The following is a 26,587-nucleotide window of genomic DNA, read 5'->3' on the forward strand; positions in this document are numbered from 1 at the left end:
AAAACACTATATTTCCTTAAATAGCGGTTATAGTAGAAAGATACTGCCTAGAAGTTATCTTTTCACTTTGGTTCATTTTAAGTTTTTGTGATTTACAGAGTTGATTAATCTGCTTATAGTATAATCCTGCCACAAAGTGTTAAATTGCAAGATACCTATTATTCCTTCAGCATCTACATTTTTCAAGTTTTATACTCCACTACATCCACAGTATATCTGCAGTTCTTGGATACTTAAAAAAATAATACATGAATAAACTCTTCTAAAAATGCAGATGTCTATAACTACAATGGTACTAAATGGGAAGAAGATGATGAGGGAATGAAGAAAGCAAATGTATTCCATGTGCAAGGAATATGGTTCAAGTCTTTGGATTTAAAAATGAGTGTCCCCCAGAGAAGCTGGCTGTCATGGAATTTCCAGAAAACTTCCTTTTCCCCTCAAAATGGACCCAAAAAGCCTCAACCCAAACTTGTGAAAACTATAGTTATGAGATGCTATAAATGATGATCAAAGCAGTCAGAGGGAGAAGGATGAACGTGTCTTCTATTTAGCTACAAGTTGTAGCATAGCCTCCTTGGCTGTTGGTGGATCAGTAAAAAAGCACTGAAGTACCAGAAGTGCTCTGGAGCACAAGGTAAAAGTACTGAGCATATTATCTGTCTAAATCAGTAACAGGACTTCATGGGTAGGAAAATTTTCTAAAGAGTAAAATGACTCCAGAATAGATGGATCTCTCTTTAGCACTAAGTGTAGCAGAATTAACAAAAAGGGGGAAAAAAGATTTACAAGTAGATATAGTGATAACAGAAAAAAAATACAAGGCAGAGAACACAAAAAGATGAAGTCAATGCTATAGGTTCAAAAGTATTTCATGAGGCTAAAAAAAATCTGTTAACTTTGAAAGCCCTAGAAAAATATCACTCTTGTTTATAAATCACTTATTTATCATATAACCACATGTTAAATACTTTTCATTCTACATACTGAAGAATTCTACAGTCAGCCTTTAAGAATTCTGCATTTCTTTGCCAATCTTGTAGCTGAGTATCTTGTTCCAGTCAATTTTGGTGAGGATAACTGGAAGCTGCTGGTGCAAGGCCTTGAATGTGGTGTCTGACATTGTTTGGTAGTTTTCACTAATTGCTGTCTGATATTCATTTTCTGCACTCTCTATGATTTTAATGAACTCCTTGGCAGTTTGGACTTCATTCAAAACGGTTACTAAATCTTGTACATCTTTATGACGAAGCAACTGAACATTGCCATCTTCATAATAGTGAACCTGAATCTTGAACACTCCAATCACCTGGGCTGTAGATGGTGTAATGGTGAACTTCCACTCTGATCTCCAACGACCATTCCAGAAGTTTTTAGGCTGAAACTGGAAGCTTTCAATATATGCATTAATAGTCTGTTGCCCATCTATAGTTTTAGCATAAACAGCACAGAAGCTGTTGAAATAATTATCTTTCACATAGGCTCTTAAAGCATTGCCACAGGATTCTCCCCAAGACTTCAAACCTCCATCTACTTCCTCTGGTTGAGGGTCACTTGCTTATTTCTATAAGTGATCAAACTTAAAGAAAATTTTGCTTCTTGGATCTAAAAATAGGCTATTACCCAGGTCACCATGCTCTGTAATTAAGACCTGATCTTCATATCCTTCTATCTTCACAGGTGTGAATTGGTCCATGTTTTATTGGGCAAATGCATGTGCTGCTCCTTCCCTGAGGAGATTGTCATTGTAAGTAGTAGCTGGACATCATTGAATACTTCATTAAACTCCCCTAGCGGTGCATGAGTGATGAATTTAGCAGCTATGGGTACCTTTTCCTCATCTGACAACCGAACCTCGAAGTCAGTCATCTTGGGCTGCTCTCTATGAATAATTCTTGAAATACAGATATACTAGGAATTAATTCCCTCTATTTAGATGATTCTTTTTTTAATTTTTAAGGATGATTTCTCAGGATACAAACTTCTAGATTTGTCCTTTTTGTTTCCCTTTGATAAGCTAAATATTTCTCTCCATTCTCTACTTATCTGCATAGTTCCTGGAAGGCGTTTGGTAAAATTCATACCCTTGTTCTGCTATAGACAAGTGCCCTCCCAGCTTTTATAATCCTTTCTCTTTGCCTTTGATTTTTTGAAAATTTAATATGGTGTGCCTGCATGATTTTTCTTTTGCTTAGGTATTTATTCTGCTCAGTGTAATCTGAGCTTCTTGAATTTGTTCTTTGATCTGTCATTAATTTTAGAAAATTCTCACCTGCTTTATTTAATATTTATTTTAATGATTTCTTCTGTTTATTTTTCTCTGTCTTCTTTGTCTGATTTTCACATTATGCACAGATTGTATCTTTTATAATTATCTCACAATTTATAGATATTCTATTTCAAATTTCCATTGACAAATCTTTATAATCATTGATTCTCTCTTTGGTCATATTCAGTCTTCTGATGAATTCATCAGTGGCATTGTTTATTTCTGTTATAGTACTTTTGATTTCAACATTTCTTTTTCATTCTTTCTTAGCATTTTCATCTTTTTTTTTGCTCAATACCCATGTGGTCCCACATGTTTTCTACTTTTCCATATGATTCCTTAGCATATTATTCACAATTATTTTAAATTCTCAGTGTGATAATCCCCAATCTCTTCCATATGCTAGTAGTATGTCTTTGTCTCTTTAGACTATTATTTTTTTAAAAAGTCTTTTGTTTTATTTTTATTTTTTTCATCTAACATACTTTGTACTTTTTGTTGATAGAAGACTATGATGAATGGGATAAAAAGTGTTGAATTAAAATGTTTAGGCTTTAAAGAGTATGCTGATCTTGCTAAGAGCTATACTTTATTTACTGTTGACTATTGGTTATATAGGAAACACTATTTTGTCTTTTCTATTGTCTTTGTTTCTCAGTGACATCTTCTTAAATATAATTGACTCCTTGCCCATCATTTTGCTGTAATGCACTATTATTAGGGGAGCCTGGCTGGTATGGTGGTGGGGTATATAGGGAGGGAAGGTGTTCTATAAATCTATCATTAGGTTTTAGTCATTTGGTAAGCGTGTGTCCTTGGGCTATGAATTTCACGGTAGATCTCATGTCCTTACCACCTTTAAATTAAATTTAAATTTAATTTAAATTAAACTTAAATTTTTTTAAAATTTAATTTAATTTTTGTTTTATACTTGTCTGATATATATCTGTCATATCATATATCAATATTTCTTCATTTTTAATTGTTGATGTTTTTCCTTTTTATGGAATAAAGAATTTTTGTATTCACCTCCTATTGGATATTTGGGTTCTTTAAATTTTAGCTATTACAAATAAAGTCATAAAATTTGCATGAAGATCTTATATTGTCATATGCTTTTCTTTCTCTTGGAAAAATACCTAGACTGATTCAGGTGTTTATTTTAAAAAAAAAACTGTCAAAATATTTTGCAAAATGAATCCACCATTTTATGTTTCTTTCAGAATTGTATAAAAATTTTATTTATTCCACCTTTCTCCTCAAACTTGGTATAATCATTGATTTTAAATTACAGTTACTTTAATAGATATATAGGAATATCTAATTATAGTTTTTATTCATTTTATTCTAATGACTAATGATAAGGATCATCTTTATATGTGCTTATTTGCTATCTCACATTTTCTTTTGAGTAAAGTTCATTCAAATATTTGCCTATTAACTTATCGCAGAATTCTGTGATTTTTTAAGGTGTAGCTCTGATATAGTTTTTTTTTTTTTATCAGATATGTAATTTGCAAGTATTTCCACTCAGTCTTTAGATTGTCTTTTGAATTAAGTGTCCTTAAAAGAGAAATTTATTTTATGAAGTATAGTTTATCAATTTTTTTTAGAAATTGGGTTTTTGATGTTATAGTTCAGAAATCTTTTCCTAAATATGTTTTCAAAAGTATTATCCTTCTTTATTATGTAGAATTTCTTACTTTTTTTTATTTAGAGACAAGATTTATTTTGTACTAGTTCTTCAATATATTAAGAGACATGGTTTGAAGTGTTGGTTGTTGTTTTATTCACTTTTATATGGGTATCCAATTATCCAACACCATTTATTTTAATGGTACTGTACTTTATATACTGTTTTTCCTCAGCATCTTTCTCAAATATCATTTGTCCAGTGAATTGTCTATTGTGACTCTTTATTCTGCTCAATTGTATTTGTGTTGATTACAATACAAAACCACTTTGCTAAAAGTCTTAAACAGGAAATAATGTTAATCATTTGGCTTTTTCCATTTTTAAGTTATTTTGGCACTCCAGTTTCTCTTTGTTTTCATAAAATTTTTGGAATTTTAATTAATAGTGATAAAGAAAGAATTCTGACATTCCCTTAAGCTGATTTTAAACCAAAAAGTGTAGAGAGGGTAGAGGTAATAAGGGTTTATTTAACTTACTTTGGACTAAACCAATACAAAGAAAAGACCAAAAAAAAATGTCCCACATACATTTCCTTTTTGTTGAAAATTAGCCATCAAGATTACTTTGCACTCTCCTTACAAAACCAAACCAGCAAGAAGCAACATCTGGTTTCTCCTCCTTATCCCAGAACTATGCTATCAGTTGCCCCACCATTCTAACCTAGAGGCTATGTAGCCACAATATTTATGCTTTCTTCACCCCCAAATTTTATTATAAAATACTCTGGTTTCTTGTATCTTACACATATTTTTTTCATCTGTTATCTAGTCAAGCTTCTGGTGGATTAGGGAATTTTTCCCAGTTCTGATCTTTTATTTTTAACTAACATTTGTAATAGCTCAAGAAAACATTTTTATTTAAATAAAAAAAAACATTTTGATTTAACAGAAATTTCAACAAAGTGTCCTGAAGGAATTTTCTTTGGGGATTGCATTGAATCTGTAGATCAACTTAAACAGATTAAACAGCTTAAAAGTTCAAGGGACGTAAGCATGGTTAAGCTCTCATTTGCTTAGTTTGATTCATCTCAACAATGGCCTATAATTTTCAGTGTATATCACTCAAATATCTTTTGATAAAATTAACCTTAGATTTCATATTTTTATGCAATTTTAAAAGATAGCTCAACTCTAGAATTGTAAGGGTGCCATAATACTATTTTTGAATACTGAAGAAAGAACTTGGAGGACTCAACAGAGATGTTTTGAACATTTTATTACTTATTCCTCAGCTGTGGCAGGCCAGGATACAATAGAGGGCCATACTGCCGCAGTCCAACTCCAGCAAAATAACCAGGGGGTGACGAGCAACTTGTGTAGATTGATACAGCAGGAGTGGGAGCCATTTATTGTAGGACCCCAGGGGTATATATACATTCCACACAGCTTATCTTAATTAACATAAACTAGATACAGCAGTCAACCAATAAGGAATCTCCACACTTAATGGCTCGCTGGCATTACTTCACAAACCACTCCCTCTGGCAAAATGCCAGGTGCCATCTTGACTTGTTAACAGACCCTAACATTAACACCATACCATGCCTATAGAGAGGGGGGGATATATAGGATAGATTGCATCTCATGGAGCAAGTAGAGTTCTCCAGGTGTTTTATGAATACATTCATTTACTTTATAACCAGGGTCACTCTGTTTAGATCCTCTCCTAATGACTGGAGATAAGGGAAGTGGCCACCTCCTCCTTTTCGTTTTCCTCATTATAACATTCTTTTAGAGATTTCTTGTCGTACTGCAAGTTTTTCAAAGGCCGTGATTAGTGTTTAACCCAACACTCCATGCCTTTAGTGCCCTGGCAGCCTCTCATGTCGCTCACAAGCTCACACTATCCCATCTCTTCCACAAGGCCCTGAGAACAGGGTTCAGAGGCACATAACGTCTCTAGTCCAGTACAAAGAACAAGAACCTATTAGCATACATGCCAGTGTTATGAAGATAGCATAAAAGGTATGCATCATGTCTAGGAAAGGGAAGTTAACCATTTAGAGAATGGTTCAAACAAAAGGGTATCAGGATATCCAACCAAATGCCACTCCTCAGAGTCTGTTCGAGAGATGTTTTGTGTGTGTATACCTGATAATGAACACAATATTACCCATGTTTTAACTCAAGTGACTAAACAAAGTAATGCTATTGATACTCCCTCCACCTTTTTTTTATGTTGAAGGCAATGGAAGCTGCCAACTTTATTTTAGCTCAGTGAAACCCATCTCAGACTTATAAAACTATAAAATAAATTCGTGTTGTTTTAAGCCACAAATTTGTGATAATTTCTTATAGCCACATAGAAACTATATTTTTGTTTGTTTGTTTATTTTTTTTTCCTTCCAAGAAATCAGAAGGTCACAATTTACTTCTCTATAGAAGTTCTCTCCTTACTGGGTTAAGATAATGAGCCTGAGAAAGAGAGAGCAGTAGCCTGATGGAACTCAGCTTTCAGTTGTGTTCTGTGACTGAAGACAGCATGGTGAGCATGCACTCTCTGAACCATGTGCACGGATGTGGGCAATTAGCTCTGCACCTAGAGCTGCTATCTAAGTACTATTTGTGTGAGTCACTGTTCCGATACTATGGGTCCTTCCAATGGAAAAATGGGACTCATGAAAAAAATTGGAGCTGCACTACTTCCATTTTGGAGGTGTAAAAGCTGTATCCATTCAGTAGAAAGTGAACTTGGATGCTGCTCTTCCATAAGAGAAGACTCCCTCTGAACGAGACTCATCTGAGAGAGAAAACACCAGGGATTATTAGTTTCTATATGGCTATAAGAAATTATCACAGATTCATGGCTTAAAACGACACAAACTTATTTTGTTACAATTTTTTAAGTCTGAGATGGGTTTAACTGAGCTAAAATAAATTTGTCAGCTTCCATTGCCTTCAACATTAAAAGGCGGGGTGTATCAATTTGTTTAGTCACTTGGGTTAAAACATGGATAATATCATGTTAATTATTATTTATTCACACACAGCATTGTTTCTCCAAGACTGTACACATTCCACCTTTGGCAGCCATAAGCATATCTACTGCAACCCTGTTTTTTATTTTTATCTGAGTAGTTTACTCAGTTAACAAGGTTATGGACTGTTTATTCTGATTAAGAGCCTGTGGGAGGCTAATGCTGAGGTCTGAGTTTCTGCATCAATCACTAGAGCTTATAGAGAAAAAAATAGCTAATGGATAGAATCACCAGGAAGCTCAGCAGTTCCTTGTGTACTTTAAGACTATCTGTCTGTGGTAAAAGAGATGGTAATATAAGGTCATTCCCATGTATATAATCCTTCCCAGTCGCAAGATAGGCAAGACCATCCATAGGATCCACATATCTGTAGTGCACTCCATAGCAAGGAGAAGGTCCTGTGAATAACATGATGTGATGGGGTAAGAATATCTGTTGAGTTGACTGTGGTCTCATGTAGAGTGTCAGGAATTAAACATACCAACTTGGTATCATAATAATACTGAATGACACAATGAAAGCTCTCCTTTTAACTGTAACCTGAATTGCTACTTCCCATAAAAGCCCATTAATACATAGGTATATCCAGGTACTTGAGAAATATTTCATTGTTAGAGTCTGTAAACAAGTCAAAATGGCGCCTGGCATTTTGCAGAGGGAGTGGTTTATGAAGTAACGCCAGCGAGCCATTAAGTGTGGAGATTTCTTATTGGTTGACTGCTGTATCTAGTTTATGTTAATTAAGATAAGCTGTGTGGAATGTATAAATACCTCTGTTGTCCTACAATAAATGGCTCCCACTCCTGCTGTATCAATCTACACAAGTTGTTCATCACCCCCCCTCCCCGGCTATTTTGCTGCATTTCATGTCTCTCAAGTCAAAGCCAAAACCTTTTGTTTACTGTAATCATATGATGCCATTTTGGTGGGCATATTTTAAGTTCAGTTTTGTCAGCAAAATCTATTCAGTCTCACTTACATGTAGGGCTACCCGGGGAAGTTTTTATGCTGAAGTCACAGGGTATTCTGAGCAGATACAACAGTTGGTCTGGTTGGCATGATGTTCAATTTCTGTTACCCAATCCAAGAATAGGCTACTTGTTGCCCATGAAGAATATGACAAATGTTCAATATGCACCAATAATGGCAAATCAACTTTATGAGGCAGTATACAAACTACTGTACCATCTTTTGTTAATAGTGCAGCCTCCATGGTAGGTTTGCTTGGACAAGTGTACCCTATCAATCTATCTGTTTGTCCTACAGGTGTATAGAAAGAATAAGACATCTGAAATATACAACTTCCATATACTGATATAAAGTGTTCCTTGGGTAATGCCTCCTAAGAGTAACATCACTTATACTTGTGAGGGCCAGGTTCCCAAACTAGTAGGCTTCACTCTTTAGTTTAGATATTGTTTCTCTCCCCTCAAAGGGGTTTATTTTAAAATCCCACCAGGGGGTTTATTTTAAAATCCATGGTCCACTCAGAACTTCTTTTCTCTGATATCATGTCTTGAGGATCTGGAAGCAGTAAATTGTTACTTGTGTCCCAGCTCAGTTTAAGCAAATTTCAGTGGAAGTGTTCTTACTGATGATGACCATGGGTAAACAATCTAGAAATAACTGTAGGCCACTGATGTCTGGGTTTTTCATTTAATGTTCTCAATGCCTCAACCAAATGAGAAGTCCAAACTACATAGAGTGTGGGAAGCCACTCAGTATGGTAGCCAGGGAGATTTAGGTTTGGCATTGTGAACTATCTGTGGCTCTCCTGGGACAATAGATTGCCCAATACATGTGACCTTTATTTACCCTCTATTAGGAAGATATCTTACAGTAGTTCTGGAGATGGGCATAACCTGTTGGGAACTGAAAAGCCCACCTTTAACCTTTTTTGGTGAAGAACATTCCATGAAAGGCCTTTGATGTTTCCCAATATAAATAAAGCAGGCATGGCTTCCATTTTGCCAGAGTCTAGAAGCTAGATACGTCTGATCTGCTTGCCTGTCCTGCCCCAGCTTTTGAAACTACTTTCTGTGTCCTGTGTTTGGTTTTTTTTGTTGTTGTTGTTTGTTTTTTTTGGTCTTTCTATTTTTCCTAGCTTTTATTTCTCAGCCCGCCCATTCCACCTAGGGGAACCCCATTTCTACCACCAGCGCAGGTTACGGGCAAGAATAGAGATATTCTCAGTTTTTGAGACTTGTTTCCGCAAGCCATTTATTCTTTCAATTAATTCACCTCCTGTAAGATTGTATTGCAGGTAGAAAATTCATAATATGTCCTGGTCTTGTGCCTACTGCTATATGTCTGGCCTGTGGAATAAATTCCTTGTTTACTTTCAATTACTTGCAGTGTGTCATACATGGTACTCAGTTGAATCAGTCTTTTTATTGGCTTTTTGCTGGTAAATGCTTTCATCAAGCCTATAACTATATTCTTGCAAATCAGAGCATTAATGACCACTTTTGATAATGGGAGAGACCAAATGCAGTCTATTTGCCATCATTGAAAAGGGATGTTTCCTCACACAATGTGCTCATTGGTGCTATCAAGTCATTGTAGTTAGCTCCAAGAGCAGGCAAGACAGTTCTTGCATGCAGCAACAACATCAGACATTTTTATGGGCAAATCTAGTATGTCCACAGAGTGTTTTTTTCCTGTATTTTTTAATCTGCAATGTAGCCAAGTGGCAATTTCTTCTTTGGGGGTTTCTTCTAGCCATCTTCACCAGTTGCAATCTTGACTGGTATTTCTCTGGTGAATGGATTTGTGGCTAGAAGATCTAACAAGTTTCTTTCCCCTTCCATAACTGTGGCAAAATTCCAGTGGGGGACTATATCCTTAATCTGCTGCCATAAACCCCATCCAAATCCACATGGAGTAACATGGACATTAAGTTCAGCAGTTTTTGATGTGTCTAATGTCCCAAGGACTAGTATCTTTTTTACTATCCATTTGACATGATGTAAGGCCTCAGTATGCCAGTTAGTTCTGTCTTAAATGGCACACCTCCTACACAAATTATATAGGGGTCATAATGAAGGAAGAAGAATAGAATCCCCCCAAAAAACTCAGCAGCCCCACAAATTCTTGTAATTTCTTTACTGTGTTGGGAAATGGAAACATCTAAACTTTATCTATCACAACCTGAGGTATGATCTTTGTCTTATCTGACCCAACAACACCCAAGAATTTTACCAATAAACTAGAATCCTGCATTCTCTCAGGATTTACAACTCATTCTCTTCTCTGCAAAGGGGTCAAAACTATGGGTATAGACTTAGTAAAACAGTAAATGAGAATCAGATGTGGTTGTTATGTAAACATTATTACCAGCAAATGTCAGTCAGCACCAGGTTTGTTACCATACCATGACCCAATAAGGTAACACTGTCAACATCCACTGTAGGTCTTGACACATAAGAGCCTCTACTCTATGGGTAAAGTGATAAAGAAAGCAGTAACAAGGTCCAGAACACAGTTTTTCTAGAATAATGGTTATATTCAAGATGCCTGCATTAAGTAGAGGAATCATTCAATTTTCTATAATTCACTGTCAGTTGCCCTATTCTGTCTGGCTTTCTTACTGGCAAAAAGTGGGAGTTAAAAGTACTGTGGGTTGGGCAAAATTTTTACTTCTTTGTGGGGAGGGAAGGCAGTGCTGGGGATTGAGCCCAGGGCCTCATGCAAGCTAAGCAAATTCTCAACCATGGATCCACATTCCCAGTCCCTTATGTCTACTTTAGCTAGTTTACATAAGACCTTGTTATCTCTTGATGAGCAATGAGAAACCAATATTGTTTGGTGGCACCAATTCAGTAGAGGGCAGGCGAAATATCAGAGACATAAGTTTAATCTCCAGGAAATGCAAGTGGAACTACTTTACAGTAGTTTGTAGGCATTAACCCCACAAGATATCCCAGTTACAATATATTTAAGAATGAGAGCTATGAACACTGGGTAGGGGCTGTATGTTAGGCATCTAGGATGCAGAGTGAACATTAAGGTTCAGACTCTATTTTCCCCTTATTCATCAGTACCAGCTAGTTTGAGAATTTTTCAGAATTACCACATATCAATGTGCATTCAGCTCCTATGTCCACTTCTGAATGTTTTTTTAAAGATCAAAGTATTGCTAATATATATGGTTTCTGGTCCAGAGACATGGCTTGGACCCCTGAGCCTTGATAATTTCCCTAGTTGTCTCATACCAAAAGCTTCAAAGACACCTAAGGGGAAACCATGGATTCTATTTTTATTATATCACTTAATAGGAGAGGCTTGTCTCTCTCTCTCTCTCTCTTTTTTTTTTCCTGAGAAAGAGGGAATAGGAATCCTTTTTACCTTTATGATTGTCTCCTAACTTACTTCTTTATTGAAAGGGAATAGTTGAACCTCTTATACTTTGGCAATTGCTTCCATAATTGTTCAAGGGTCCTGTTACGTTTTTAAATTTATTTCCCTTTCATTTACTCCTGCTGTTATTAAATCCATGTACAACTTTCTACAGAAGATTCAAAATGTTCCTTCCAGTTTGAGCTAAGTTTTATGGACTCCTACTTTCTGCCACAAAAACAAAATGTTTCCGTCTCCCCTAGAACTATTATTAGTTGCTCTGCTTGCTGGAGTGGCTGACCAACTAATGGGGAGAGTATTGGTACCAGGGCATTATAAATGAATGGAGTGGTTGCATGTGATGCTGTGTCTCACATCTCAGCAGTAAATATCATGCTGTCCAATCCTGGTAAAGGCTGCACATAAATAGTATATTTTATTCCCAGTTCTTACACATAGTTCTCTAGTTTTATAGAGGCCAGGTGCCTTTGGGCATAGGAATATCTCCTGAATTTGGCAACATATTGGGAGTGGCAAGAAGCTGCCAGCTAGTACTGACCCCACACTTTCAGCAGCAGCACTGGCATAAAGCTGTCGATATAAAACAGAGTGATCAGACACTGAAGCCCTTTTAGACAATTCTGTGTTATTCAACATTGCACCTTCTGCTTCAGTGTTCCACAAGTGGAGAGGTCATACAGGTATACTTTCTTTCAATTTCTACTTAAATTGGACTCCAATTCCACTAACTCTGTGAGAGTACAGGTCTTATGGTATATAACTATCTCTCCATGGCTGCTGGGTCTTTAATTTTTGAGCCATTATTGGCCTACCTTCTACTATATCTTCATCTTCCACCTCAACCTCTAGGTTACTGGAATTAGTGGACTCCCTGAGTGAAGCCCATCTGAGGGTCCCAGTTCTCACTAGTCACCAACATCCTAATATGGGTTCAGGGCCCATGTCTCCTCAGTTTAGCATAATGGCAGGCCTTTATCTGCACGTTCTAAGCACTGTGACAGCATATTCTTGCTATTAACCTTAGTTAAACTGAACTCTCCTTCTAGTTTTAACACTTCCTGTCCTTTGTGAAGCTGAGCCTGAGTGGCTAACTTCCAGTGTGTGGCTAACTTTAATGTACACAGCAGGAGCCTTGCCAACACTGCAGCATCATTGTTTGTTTCCTTTTGCTTTACTGTAGACTACTTTAGATGCTTTTCCCAACACTTGTGGCATACCTTTTTGCATTTTCAGGGTGTCCCCATAATTATGTAGTGGTCCCCACCCCTCCAACCACATTGAAGATCATGTCTAGTCTCTATGCCCCTTCCCAAATTTAGAGTCAGCTCAAAAGCCACAATCTGATGTTTTTTGTTTTGTTTTAATCCCAAAGAAAGAAATTGGAGGACTCAACAGAGTGATTTTGGACATTTTACTATTCATTCCTTGGTAACTACAGGCTAGGATATAATGGTGATCTGTACCACACCTACAAGCATGAGGAATATATAGGATAGGCTGCATTCCACTTAGCAGATGGAGTTCTTCAGATGGTATATGAGTGCATTTCTTACAACCGGGGTCACTTTGCTTAGATTCTCACCTAAAATTGAAGATAAGGGAAATAGACATGTCCCCCTATCCATTTCCCTCATTTCCACATTCTTTTAGAGACCTTCTTGTCTCACTGAAGGCTTTCCTAGGTACTGATTAGTGTTTACTCCAACATGGATACATTAATTTTTATTTTTTTTCAATTGTTTATTATTGCATATAGAAAAACATATAATTTATTTTGCTATGTTATATTTTGGGGCTTCTATAACAAAGTAAAATAGACTTGGAAGCTTATAATTGAAAATTTTATTTCTCACAGTTTTGGAGGCTTGAAGACAATGGTTATGTAACCACAGGCCTGCCTCTAAGGATCCAACAAGTCAATGCTGACTACTGTCCCGAACACCAAAAAGAAGAGATAATGGTGAAAATCATGAAAGAAACTTTAATCAGTTTACCAACATGAGAAAGACAAGGGAACCTATGTCCTTATCCCTATTTTCAAGGAGCTGATAATAACTTTGAGGTTTTATAGAAAAAAAATGAAGAAAAGGGTTGGGGGATTAACACAGTTGGAAAGTTTTTCACAGTTGCCAAAGCAGGTGATCTTGATCAAGTGTGATCTACTTCATCATTATCTCAGTATTGGTCAGGCAGGGTCTTGTCCCTGATAAGAAAGTTACTCTTGCCGGGTGGGGAGGTGTAGCCTCCACTTATTAAAAGATGTCTATAGCAATAGGTTTTGTTCCTGGAATCCATGATAATTGGGAACAAAAGAAATGGATGCAAAATAGATGCAAAGATGACAAATCTTTAATCCTGTTTTTAACCACCCATCAGACATATGCATACAAAAGTGAAAAGTTGAAGTCCTTCCTACATCAGAGTGCCATAGAGCCATGTTCTATTTAGGGCCTTCTTTCTGGTTATGGACTGCCCACTTCCTTTTGTAAATCTTACATGATGAAAAGAAGATGAGAGAGCTCCATATAGTCACTTTTATAAGCACTGATTCAATTAATGAGGTTCCACCTGCATTACCTAATTACCCCAAATTTTTCACCTACAAATATGTCACATTGGAGTTTAGGATTCCAGTCTCAATTTTGGAGGACAAAATTGGATTTGACTTCATCTGTAGCACTTTTTAATTGTTGATGGAGATAATTACATGTTTTCCTTCTGCTTTTATTTTATTATAATGGTAAATGTTGTGGTTTAGATATGAGGTATCCCTACAAAGCTCATGTGAGATAATAAAAGGAAGTTCAGAAGCAAACTGATGGATTATAAGAACCTTAACCTAATCACTATGCTAATCCAAAACTTGAATGGATTAACTGGGTGGTAATTGTAGGCAGGTAGGTTGTAGCTGGAAGAGGTGGACTATTGGAGGTACGTCTTTGGGATTTATATTTTGTCCCTGGTGAGTGGAGCATTCTTTTTGATTCCTGATTATCATTCCTTGAACTGTTTCCTCTATCCCACTTTTTTTGCTATGATGTCCTGCCTCATCTTGGACCCAGAGCTATGGAGTTGGCCTTCCATGGACTGAGAACTCTGGAACTGTGAGCCCCCCAATAAACTTTATTTTCTCTAAAATTGCCTTTGTCAGGTCTTTCTTTGAAGCAATGAAAATCCTGACTATAACAGTGAATTAAATGGATTAAGTTTCTAATGTTAAACAAATTTCATTCCTAGATAAGTCCTACTTATTCATCTTGCTAGGTTTATTACCCACAATTCTTTCTTTAATTACTTTTGTTTATAAAAATGTTCTTATCAGTGTGTTATAATTGTATACAACAGTGTGGTTCATTTTAGTGTAACCATATATGCACAGAATATTATTTGCTCCATTTCAGTCCCTAATACTTCCTCTTTCCCTGCCCTTCTTATTTCTCCTGTTCTTTTTCTACTGTACTGGTCTTTCTTTTATTAATTTATTGTTTTTAAATTGGAACTTTATAGATATTCATAAAGGTGAAATTCACTGTGGTATATTCATATATAGAGATAGCATAGTTTGCTCAATTTCATTCCATAATTTTTTCCTTTTCCCTCTGCCTCCTTTCTCTCCTTTTAACCCCTTCCCCTTCCTCTGATATCCCTTCCATTTTCTTGTGATATTCCTCTTCTCCCCACCTCCTTACGTTGTTTAATTCCACACATTAGTGAAAACATATGACCCTTCTGGGTCTCCCCCACACACATACCTATCGTAATGTTCTTCTGTTTCATCCATTTACCAGCAAATGCCATATTTCATTCTTATTTAGCTGAGTGTGTATATATATATATATATATATACACACACACACACACACACACACATACATACACACACACATACATATATACACATATATATGTATATATTATATATACATATATATTTGTTATTTTCTTTTGTTATTTTTGTACTTACTTTAGTATTTTTTTTAAGAGAGAGTGAAGGGGGAGAGAGAGAGAGAGAGAGAGAGAGAGAGAGAGAGAGAGAGAGAGAATTTTTTAATATTTATTTTTTTTAGTTTTCGGCGGACACAACATCTTTGTTGGTATGTGGTGCTGAGGATCGAACCCGGGCCGCACGCATGCCAGGCGACCGCGATACCGCTTGAGCCACATCCCCAGCCCCCTTACTTTAGTATTGATAGTATACATTTTTAAAATTTTTTTTATATTCTACCTTCAAGTGAGATTATACCATTTCACTTTTAGTGCAAGATTCTTAGAATATAGTCCTCCTCCGTTTTCTTCTACCAACTTGGGTGCCATTATGGCCATGCACTGTAGCTTTACAATTTTTGCAAGAAATATTTATTTCCTTATACTTTTTCAAAGACATTTTCACTGAAAATGCAATTATAAGTTGACATTTTTGTCTGTCAGTAGATCAAAGATGTTATTCTACTACCTTCTTGATTGCATTCAATTTGTTGTAAATATTGCTTTTCTTCTTTTTCTGCCTACTTTAAAGATTTTATCATACCACAAGTTTTGAGAAATTTGATTATGTTGTGTTCTGAGTAGTTTTAGTCATATTTCTTTTCATTGGTTATTGAGATTCTTGGATCTATAGGTTTATCATTTTCATCAAATTGGAAAAAAACAGAGGACTTTTTTTTCAAATATAATATTTTTCCTTTTTGTCCTTCTGAACCTTTAATCACAGAAATATTAGTCTAAAAGTTGTTTAACAGCTCAATGATGCATTGTTCATGTTGCTATTTTTTCCATGCCTTTTATTTTTGTTAGTTTTATTGGTACATCTTCAGTTCACTAATATTTCTTCTGTAATGTCAAATCTATTGTCTGTCCCATCCCATACATGTTTTCCCTTTCACATTGTGATATTCTACTCTAAATATTTGATTTGGATATATATATATATATATATATATATATATATATATATATGTGTGTGTGTGTGTGTGTGTGTGTGTGTGTGTGTGTGTGTGTGTTTAATTGTTTTTGAGCATTCTTATAATTTTATAAAATCCCATTACAACAACTATCCTTTTCTGCTAATTGTAGCATCTAAATCACTTCTGAGTTGGTCTTCCATTATTGATAATGTTTCTCAATGTGGACCTTTATTACATTTTTGTGAGTAGTAGTTTTCTTATTTTATTACAGACATTTTGATCCTCACATTTTGGTGATAGTCTTGAGCTTTTTATGAATTAGAACTAAATTACTTGAAAGGATGTGATTCCTTTGGTCCTTGGTAGGACCAAGCAGAGCTGAGTCTAGATCTGAACTTCCCCGATTGATGCAAAACCTCCATACTTGAGGCTTCTCTGGACTTAGTTGTTCTTTCTCTGTCCTTGAATTGTTGTCTCAGATCCATGTAATGACTCATGCTAGCTATACTCAAGGGCACCCTCTACAGAGATTTTGGGGTTTTAACTTTGTACCTCTGTCTCTTCTTCAGCCTCAGCACTGAGAATTCTCTCTTTGTTCTCCCTATTCCATCTCTTGAACTCCAGAGGCAGTCAAGTTATATTAAGATTCTATGACTTTGTATTATAAGCTGGAAACCCGGTTGAGGCAGTACACTGGTCCATTGTAGAACTCATCTATTTGTTTCACATTTGTCAGAGATCCTTATTCTATGCTTTCTTCTGTTCAGTGCCTTAAAAACCTTAATTTCCTATATACTGGAGGATAAGTAAACTCCAATCATTGATGCTCTGTCTTGTTCTGAAGGACAAATCTGAAATGTACAAAACTAGTTTTGAAGTGCAAAATGATGATTTGATAGATGAATAAAAGTAATGACTCATATATACTGAAATATAAATATTGGAATCTGAGCATTGAGTGCATAGCTATTCATAGGATTTTATCAATTCCAATGCTTAAAGATTATTTTTAAAAAACCATACTATACTCTAGTCTTAGATAACTCTGGTTCACTTACTGTGTGGACCTTGGGAGTCAATTATGCAAACCATTTTTCATTATGAATAAGTCCTACATAATAATTCTGGTTCTGGTTAAATATGACTCGCTGGAGAATTTTGCAGTATTTTCTGAGGATGAATGACTTTAGATATTAAAGATTGTGACTGCTCAGTCCTCTTCCAACCCCTCTCTCCCCAACTCCTGTTTTTATGGCTTGCTTGGTTTTCCACATGCTCCTTATCTCAATGGCAGCTGATCAATCAATCTAACAAAGAAGTGAAAGTAAAAGGATAAATGGAGAAAAACAGCAATTTTGTACAGCATATCATAGTTCAGAAAGTCATTTTTAAGGAAAATCCTGTGAGGCTATTAAGGTTTCTTTCTGCTACTTTTATTATAGAAAATAATACATTTGACTCCTTTATACTTGAGAATGAACATTTTTTTTCTCTCTTTTTTATTTTTGGTCATAAATTGCTCACAAATAGATTGAAAGCAACAATTAAATATTTTCAATGGAGGCTCTGAAATGGATTTGCTAGGGCTGCATGGTCAAATTCAGTGTTTTTTCTTGAAAACAACACAATCTCTGAGCCCCCTGGTGGCTTGGCGAATGAAGGAAATTAAAGGGCAGGAGAGGGGAACCAGCAGTGCCTTGGGCAGCCATGTGACAATCAGCATGAGCTGGTCCAAAATGGCATTGATCTTATGTCTGTTTATCTCAATGAGCTTGACTCCTGGTGTACGTACAGCTGGCTACTTGACTAATGGACCTTTATACAAATATAACTGCTCTCCTGCTTTAAATAGGCTTTCCTAAAGGAATACAAGACAGGTTGGCACAAAGCCAGGGCTATCATACCATATTAATCTTCAGAGTCAAAGCAATCCCAATCAAAGTCCCAGCAGTGAGTAGGTATGCATACCATTGGCATGCTATTTCTAAAATTCATATGGAAATATAAAAGACCAAGAGTAATCAAGGTAATTTGAAGAAGACTGAATCTGAATAACTTGCTCTTGTAGACTTCAAGTTCTATTACCATACAATTCTTTTTTATTCAGTATTTTAGTGAAGTGAGGATAGAAATCTGACCAATGGAACAAAAAAAGTTAAGGCTACGATGTGTGATTATATATAATCACCAATTTATTATAAAAACATCATTTAAGAGAGTAGGGGAAAGAATAATCTTTTCATTTCATGCTAACAGACAATTGAACCTATAAATGGTATCTTTGGATGGCAGATTCACGTTGTCAGGCAAATCTGATCTCCACTTCTCACCAATATCAACAAAGAGATAATTATGGATGGATGACAGACCTAAATGTGATATATCAACCAATAAAGCACTTAGAGACAAATGCAGGAAAATATCTTAATGAACTTATAATAGAGAAAGATTCTCTAAATGTTACACAAGATTTGTAAAATCAAAAAATATGACAATTTAAATTATGCTATAATTAGGAACTTCACTTTATCAAAAAATATACCATTATGTGTATAAAAAGACAAACAGATATGTAACACACATGTTTGAAAAAGGACTCAGATCCAGAATCTAAAAAAAGAAAAATATAGGTGACTTTAAAAAATGGGAAAAATTATAAAACAATACTTCATGGGGTATACACCTGCTGATAGAAATAAAAATATTCATATTATTTGGTCACTGGAGAAATGCAAATTAAAATCACAATGTGTATGATAATCATACTTATCACTATGGTTACATTGAAGAAAAAACTCGTTGCACCAGTAGGAAACAATCTTGTCTGAGATAGACTTGAGAATCAAACAACTGGAGTGGAAAGCTACTCAAGGGAAGCCAAGTTCTTTTCAAGAGATTCTGGAACATCTTGGGCTGCCACGGAGGAATCCTCTCAGGCTGCTGCTCACCATCCTTTGGTGCTTTTCTTACAAGATTGACCTGAGGTCTAAGGACACATCCCTTTTTGGCAAGTGAACCAATACACTAGCAATATAAGAAAGATATGAGAGCCTAGCTGTCCTTTTACAGAATAGATCTACTTGGTAGCAAAAATTAATGCAGTATTTGCCAAATGGTCAAATATATTGGCCATAGAACCTCCACTGAGTTGTGTTGCAGTATGTTAACTGACTTTCCCCATAAGGATACTCTTGGTCCCACTTTATCTCATTAATAAAATGAGTCAATCAGTCATCAACTTAATACAACTCAGCATGTGCTTGTCAAACATACTCAGCAATGATCAGTTTAAGACATATGTATGTGGGAGGAGAAAGGCACTGAAGAATAGCATTATTTCCTGTCCAAGGGAGCTTATAGTTTAAAGAGCAAAACTGAATAAATCCATCAGGCATTTAACTAATCCAAGCCAGACTTCAACTTACACAACTGTTTTATAGAAAACTAATATAGGAATTCAAAGAAGGATATAATTGATGAGTAGTCATGAATAGCTTCCTGAGCTCAGCCTTAAGACTGGATAAGATTTCAATAGTGAGCTCTTACCAATCTGTGACTATAGAATCTTGTCTCTGGAGAATCTCAGATGTTTCTGCTCAGTAGTTACTGCTTTCAAAAAAAAATAACACATGAAGGTGCTGATGGAAGTTCAGAGTGAGAAACATTGTCTAGAGTCTCACAGAAATGCATGAGGAATAATAAACTTCAGCATAGTGCAATTCAAACACAATCAGAATGCTCAGTCCCCTGAAACTGGATTCAGATTCAAATCCATATTCCTCTACTGATCCTGGGCTGAGTTTCAGCAGGTAAGTGTTTTCCCAGTACTTGCTGGCAACCACTGTGAAGTGTACATGCTTATCAATCCTGGTCCTTCTGCTCTGGGACATTTCTGATTTAGTATAAACATCTGATGAAGAGAAGGATGAGGCCCAGAACCCACCCTTCCAGTGTTCTTATATCTGTGTCTGCCCTGTGCCCCAGGTCCCTGGTAGAATCATGCCATCTGGCATGAGAATCACATGACACTTCCTACCAATGAAGAAGCCTCACAGTGAATGCAGACTATGGTGTTCAGGGGGTTTTATTACTCACTTTAAACACCATCAGGATTAAATTTGAAACCAATATTGAGCTAGGGCAAGGATTCAGGACTCTGAATTCTTATCAGACATATTCATTCCTAAAAATTCAACTAAATTCTCCTGGGGTGAAAAGAAAGAACAATTTGGGACCAGCCTAGACTTGTAGTCTAAGAAAATTTGTTTACTAACTGAATCACCCAGGCACTAGAGATGCATAGCTTGAAATTTAGAATTCAAGGTAGACACACTTCCCTGGGCAAACAAAATAAGAAAGAGATGTCTTTGAGTTTATAAATGGGTTGGATGTTTTACTTGTAAAGTAGGAGAGGAAGAAAGCATAAAAATGTGTTTCTGGGAGTAACTGGGGAAAATGAGTTTTATGCAGTATTTATACTTCAGTTATCCTTTGTCAAAGACTATGTATCTTGGTTTAGAGGTAAAGTTATAAATTGAGATGTCAGGCAGATTAGAAATACTGAACAATGGTTTATTATTATTATTTTAATGGTTATTACTGGTATTTTTTAAAATTTTATTTTCACTTTTTGTTGTTGATGTTGTTGTTGTTCTTCAACTTCCTTATTAAGGGTTTCAATTTTTTTTAGTTCTTTTTATTCTATTATTATTACTATTATTTTTTAAACTTTAATTTCCATTTGTTTATTATCATTATAATTTTTTTCTTTTTGTTTTAAATTTTTATTTTTTCATTTTTTCTTTCTTTCTTTTCACTTTTTTCTTTTGTCTTTTCATTTCTTTTCAATTTTCTTATTCCCCGTTTCTTGAATTCTACCTGCCTACACTCGCTCTCTTTAGTGATTTCTTCCCTTCACTTCTAATACCTGTCCTCCCAAGCATCAAATAAATTTATAAGAGTAAAGAGTAACTCATCAGTCAAACAGAACAAGAAGTATCATGAGCATAAAAAAGCAAGGAAGAAAAGGAGTACAAACAATGAAGGACAGCCTAAATATTCAGGAGGACCTGGAGTCATCAGAAAAATGGCCATATAAAGAACTCAAGGAATACCTTAGACAGATGGAAAGGAACCTTAAAGATCACATTGAAAATGAATTACATAAACAGATAAAAGAAGAAGTTAAGCATCTTTATCAGGAGATAGAGATTATAAAAAAAATCAAACAATAATTCTAGAAATGAAGGAAACAATAAACCAAATTAAAAACTCAATCGAGAGTATCACTAACAGAGTGGAGCAAGTAGAAGCCAGAACGTCAGATAATGAAGACAAAATATATCATCTTGAAAAGAGTCTAGCCAACTCAGATAGACTGGTTAAAAATCACGAGAAAAACATCCAAGAGATTTGGGATAACTTAAAAAAACCAAACTTACGAGAAATTAAAGGCATAAAAATACGAAAAGAAGAACTTAAATTATCACTATTTGCAGATGACATGATTCTATACCTAGAAGACCCAAAAGGGTCTACAAAAAAACTACTAGAACTAATAAATGAATTCAGCAAAGTGGCAGGATATACAATCAACACACATAAATCAAAGGCATTTCTGTATATCACTGACAAAACTTCTGAAACGGAAATGAGGAAAAACACTCCATTCACAATATCCTCAAAAAAAATAAAATACTTGGGAATCAACCTAACAAAAGAGGTGAAAGACCTATACAATGAAAACTACAGAACCCTAAAGAGAGAAATAGAAGAGGATCTTAGAAGATGGAAAAATATACCTTGTTCATGGATAGGCAGAACTAACATCATCAAAATGGCGATATTACCAAAAGTTCTCTATAGGTTTAATGCAATGCCAATCAAAATCCCAACGGCATTTCTTATAGAAATAGATAAAGCAATTGTGAAATTCATATGGAAAAATACAAGACCCAGAATAGCAAAAACAATTCTAAGCAGGAAGTGTGAATCAGGTAGTATAGTGATACCAGATTTCAAACTATATTACAGAGCAATAGTAATAAAAACAGCATGGTACTGGTACCAGAACAGGCGGGTGGACCAATGGTACAGAATAGAGGACACAGAGACTAATCCACAAAGCTACAACTATCTTATATTTGATAAAGGAGCTAAAAACATGCAATGGAGAAAGGATAGCATCTTCAACAAATGGTGTTGGGAAAACTGGAAATCCATATGCAACAAAATGAAACTGAATCCCCTCCTCTCACCATGCACAAAAGTCAACTCAAAGTGGATCAAGGAGCTAAATATCAAATCAGAGACTCTGCGTCTGATAGAAGAAAAAGTTGGCTCCGATCTACATATTGTGGGGTCGGGCTCCAAATTCCTTAATAGGACACCCATAGCACAAGAGTTAATAACAAGAATCAACAAATGAGACTTAATTAAACTTAAAAGTTTTTCTCAGCAAGAGAAACAATAAGAGAGGTAAATAGGGAGCCTACATCCTGGGAACAAATTTTTACTCCTCACACTTCAGATAGAGCCCTAATATCCAGAGTATACAAAGAACTCAAAAAATTAGACAATAAGAAAACAAATAACCCAATCAACAAATGGGCCAAGGACATGAACAAACACTTCGCAGAGGAGGACATACAATCAATCAACAAGTACATGAAAAAATGCTCACCATCTCTAGCAGTCAAGGAAATGCAAATCAAAACCACCCTAAGATACCACCTCACGCCAGTAAGATTGGCAGCCATGATGAAGTCAAACAACAATGAGTGCTGGCGAGGATGTGGGGAAAAGGGTACTCTTGTACACTGCTGGTGGGACTGCAAACGGGTGCGGCCAATTTGGAAAGCAGTATGGAGATTCCTGGGAAAGCTGGGAATGGAACCACCATTTGACCCAGCTATTGCCCTTCTCGGACTATTTCCTGAAGACTTTAAAAGAGCACACTACAGGGATACTGCCACATCGATGTTCATAGCAGCACAATTCACAATTGCTAGACTGTGGAATCAACCCAGATGCCCTTCAATAGATGAATGGTTAAAAAATATGGCATTTATACGCCATGGAGTATTACGCAGCACCAAAAAATGACAAAATCACGGAATTTGCAGGGAAATGGATGGCACTAAAGCAGATTATGCTTAGTGAAGCTAGCCAATCCCTAAAAAACAAATACCAAATGTCTTCTTTGATATAATGATAGCAACTAAGAACAGAACAGAGAGGAAGGGCAGGAAAAAAAGATTAACATTAAACAGAGACATGAGGTGGGAGGGAAAGGGAGAAAAAAAGGGAAATTGCATGGAAATGGAGGGAGACCCTCATTGTTATACAAAATTACATATAAGAGGTTATGAGGGGAATGGGATAACAAACATGGAGAGAAATGAATTACAGTAGATGGGGTAGAGAGAGAAGATGGGAGGGGAGGGGAGGGGGGATAGTAGAGGATAGGAAAGGTAGCAGAATACAACAGTCACTAATATGGCAGTATGTAAAAATGTGATGTATAACCGATGTGATTCTGCAATCTGTATTTGGGGTAAAAATGGGAGTTCATAACTCACTTGATTCTAATGTATGAAATATGATATGTCAAGAGCTTTGTAATGTTGTGAACAACCAATAAAAAAGAGTGAGGAGATATTGATAACAAAAATAGAATTCATGTCTAATTAATAAGTCCATAAAAGCACTCACTCTAATAAAAAATAAAGAAGATTCTCAAGATTCTACCCTATAAAGATACACACTCAAAAAGTTATATACAACAGGAGATATGCAAAATCGTGCTGTATATGTGTAATAAGAATTGTAATGTATTCTGCTGTCATTTTTTTTACATCAAAAAAAAAAAAAAAAAAGAAAGTACTAGGCCCAAATGGGTTCACAGGTGAATTCCAACAGAAATTCAAAGATTGGGTAACACTGATGCTAATTAAATTTTTGTAAAATAATAGACAAATGAAAAATTATGTATCTTACTTTGCAAAACAATTATAATATTCATCTAGCCTGATGAACATAGAACAGTAAAAGAAAACTATAGAATACTACTACTTATTAATATGGATTTTAAAATCTTATGTTTGTTGCAAACCAACTCTTGCTTTGAAATCTAAACTCATTTTTATATAAGATTTTAAAAACCATGTTATTTTATTATTTAAAAATATATTTCATATATTTTAGATAATTTTGACAATGATATATCTAAAAACAACATGATTTAAAGACATTTAAATATAACAAATTGAATACATATTGTGCCTTTTAGTTTTTTTCCTTAGAAAACAGTGGCTATTAATATGATCCTTGGGTTGCATATCCTATGCTATGATGTACTGTCTCTGTGAACCTAGACAATTTTCTTAACCTCTGATGATTCAATTTTCTCATGCAATAAGGTTGGGCTCACTGTGGGGATGCTAGAAGATATTTCCTGGGGTTATATAAATAGTTAATGAATTAACCACATGTAAAGAATACAGAGGAAAGCTTCAGATAATAATGAAAATTTAGTAAGTATTTGCCATTATTCTATCGGTTCCCAAATTTGGGCTACAAAAGGTCCCTGCCAACTCTTCTGCCTCCTTCTTTCTTTCCCTACTTGTCAGAAAGTCTATCAAGGTGCTAAATCCCTTTTGATACAAACTGCTTCTTTTGGGGGGAAGGTGTAACTGGAGATTGAACTTAGGGGCACTTGACAACTGAGCTATATCCCCAGCCCTATTTTGTATTTTATTTAGAGACAGGGTCTCACTGAGTTGCTTAGCACCTCACTTTTGCTGAGGCTGGCTTTGAACCTGTGATTCTCCTGACTCAGGCTCCTGAGTTGCTGGAATTACAGGCATGAACCACCACACCTGGCACTAAAAGCTTCTTAATACAAGTTCATGGTTTTGGAACACCTTGGTATCAAAGACCTCAAAGTTCCTAGCTATAAGTACTGCTATAGATTGGACAAGCATTCCCCAAATGCCCATGTGCTAAAGGCGTGGACCCCAAAACATGGCAATCTATTGGAAAATAGTGGAGCCTTTACGAAATGGGATCAGTGAAAGAAAGATAGGTAATTGGGGCATGCCTCTGAAGAGGATATTGGAACTTGGTCTCCTTTATTTTTATTTCTTTGCTTCCCAGATACCAGAAAATGAACGGTCCTCTTCTGCTGCATACTCCTGTTGTGATATGCTGAGCCACCACAGGCCCAAAGCAATATGTTCAAGATTATGGACTGAAACTATGAGCCAAAATAAACCTTCCTCTTGTATGTTCTTTATTTTAAGTATTTTGTCACGGTGACAGAAAGCTGAGTAAAACAAGCACAATAGTATAAGGATTTTTTGTTATTATTTCTATGATTTCCTTCTCATAGAACCTGATCATTCCTAGTTGTAATTCTTACAGATTCTTCTATTTATCCTTCTGCATGGATAAGGAGAAAAAAATCTAACTAGGGAACACTACTACTGATTGCAAAAGAAAAAAAAAGAAATGGATGTCCTCAAGAAGAGTACATTGAATATTTAAATCCAATGAACTCTCCTACTTGGCAGTGGCTTGTCTCTGCTTGCATAATTTCTGTTTTAAAAATTCTAAGCTTTAACTGAAACAGACCATTTTGAACTATAATACTTAACATGATAACATAATGTAAATTTAAGTTTGTTTCAAGCCTTTTTGCTAAGAATCTAAACATCTTTATTTTTAGACCCAAATGAGGCAATGGTTTCTCACCTCTCATTTTCTATCATGCAACCTAGATTTCTGGCCTTTGAAGTAGTCTGACATTCCTGCAATCATTCATCTTTTAAGTCCTCAGACCCCAGAGTAGATCAGATAATTTCCCATCATGCTCCCTGATATGTTGCTGTGAAACCCAAGAGAAGTAAACAATCTCTCTCCCAGAATTATTCAACCTCAGGAAGAAGGCTATTTCTTGGATATGTGTTTATTTGCCACTGGGGTAGAATACAAAATACTGGTAACCACAGGACATTTACCAGTTTACCAGTGGGTCTTGCAGAGTTTCTTCTCTCCAACATTTTCTTCAGTAGTCAAAATTTCTAAGGATGGCACCTCACTTGATCCCTTATTCCTCCTCACCTCTCAAAAGGCATTCCCCCAATCTAATGCTCTAAACCTTATTTGTCAATAGGTTCTTCCACTGTGATACACGCAGAACTCATAGACACAAAAAATAGGAAAAAAAAAAAACTTTTCATTTTCTGAGCTGATTTTACTACTAAAAATCAGTGGTACCTCACAAATAAGCTTTTACCTTTGAAACAGCTTCTACTTAATGAAAAACTTTAACAAACCTTGTCTATTCCAAACTTCAGAAAAATATTTAGTGTACAGATGGTG

The 26,587-nt window shown here is 35.7% G+C and overlaps 1 pseudogene across 1 annotated transcript; it reads right to left on the reverse strand.

Moving 5' to 3' along the window:
- Window positions 1-889: 889 nt before the first annotated feature.
- Window positions 890-1,876, reverse strand: LOC308642317 (F-actin-capping protein subunit alpha-1-like; annotated as a pseudogene). Its single transcript has one exon. The product of its transcript is annotated as an F-actin-capping protein subunit alpha-1-like (transcript).
- Window positions 1,877-26,587: the final 24,711 nt, after the last annotated feature.

This window comes from Spermophilus citellus (genome assembly GCF_964194105.1).
Source record: "Spermophilus citellus genome assembly, chromosome: 2".
NCBI lineage: Eukaryota > Metazoa > Chordata > Mammalia > Rodentia > Sciuridae > Spermophilus > Spermophilus citellus.